Raw genomic sequence first — 925 nt, forward strand, 5'->3', positions numbered from 1 at the left:
GTCCATTCATAATTGGGAATGGCTCCACTATTGCTTTTACGGGAAGACACTTGGTTGAGCAACAATCCAATATGCCAAAAATTTCCATTGTTGTAAAACATTATTTAACGAAAACATATGTTAGTTGCAACGTTATGGCTTTGGTGTGTTGAACATAGGTTTTAGGTGGGCGTTGATGGCTCCAATTAGCTAACCACACTGCGAAGACCATCCCTATGCTCGTCATAAGATCGACACTCTTACTTCAAATAGGCTGCAACTAAACCATGTGCGTATGTGATACATCTACAATGTATATAATTTTTTTGTTTGTCACATGCTATTATATTATCATCTTAGATGATTTATATGCATTATTATGCTATTTTATATCATTTTTTGGGACTAATCTATTAACCTAGTGCCAAGTGTCAGTTGTTGTTTTTTCCTTGTTTTTGTCTTCCACAGAAAATCAATACCAAACGGAACGAAACTTTTTGAGAATTTTTCTTGGACCAGAAGACACCCAGGAACCTTCGGGAAGGGGTCAGAGGGGCCACCAGTTGGCGACAAGCTCGGGAGGCGCGCTCTAGGGCCCCCCCAGACTTGTGGCCCCCCTGATGACTCTCTAACCCTAATCTCAGCTCCATAAATACCCAAATATTACCTTTACACCGAAGGGCACACCAAAAATACCTTTCCACCGCCGCAAGCTTCTGTTCTTGTGAGATCCCATCTTGGGGCCTTTTTCGGCACTCCGCCAGAGGGGGATTCCATCACGGAGGGCTTCTATATCAACCTTGCTGCCCTTCCAATAATGTGTGAGTAGTTTACCACATACCTATGGGTCCATAACTAGTAGGTAGATGGCTTCTTCTCTCTCTTTGATCTTCAATACAATGTTCTCCTCGATGTTCTTGGAGATCTATTCGATGTGATCTTCTTT

Source organism: Triticum aestivum, chromosome 2B (genome assembly GCF_018294505.1).
Source record: "Triticum aestivum cultivar Chinese Spring chromosome 2B, IWGSC CS RefSeq v2.1, whole genome shotgun sequence".
NCBI lineage: Eukaryota > Viridiplantae > Streptophyta > Magnoliopsida > Poales > Poaceae > Triticum > Triticum aestivum.